This window comes from Octodon degus, unplaced genomic scaffold, assembly GCF_000260255.1.
Source record: "Octodon degus isolate 3935 unplaced genomic scaffold, OctDeg1.0 scaffold00022, whole genome shotgun sequence".
Lineage (NCBI taxonomy): Eukaryota > Metazoa > Chordata > Mammalia > Rodentia > Octodontidae > Octodon > Octodon degus.
The window spans coordinates 16,662,463-16,662,977 of NW_004524598.1; positions in this window are offsets into that span (position 1 = coordinate 16,662,463).

Below are 515 nucleotides of genomic sequence, written 5' to 3' on the forward strand. Positions count from 1 at the left end.
TTCTTTGCTAATTTTTTGTGCGGTTGACCTATTTTTTGGGGATAAAGGGGTGTTAAAGTGTCCTGTTAAAATTGTGGTATTGGATATTACATTTTTCATGTTCATTAAGATTTGTCTTATATAGTTGGGTGCTCCCGTGTTTGTTACATACATATTTATGAGTGTTACTTCTTCCTCTTGATTTTTTCCCCTAACCAGTGTATAGTGGGCTTCTTTATTGCATTTGATCTTTCTTGGTTTGCAGTTGAGACTGAGAACAGGATTGCTCCCTCTGCTTCTTTTCTGAAGTGTGAGGGCATGTAGTATTGTTTTCCATCCTTTGAATTTCAGCCTATGAATGTCTTTATGAGTTAAATGTGTTTCTTGTTATATAGCATATTGTTGGATTTTGTTTCCTAATCCACTGTGCCAGTCTGTTTATCTTAATTGGTGAATTGAGTCCATTTACATTGATGGTTAGAATTGAGATGTATTGACTTATGATTGACATGTTATTTACCTGTTGTCATTTACTC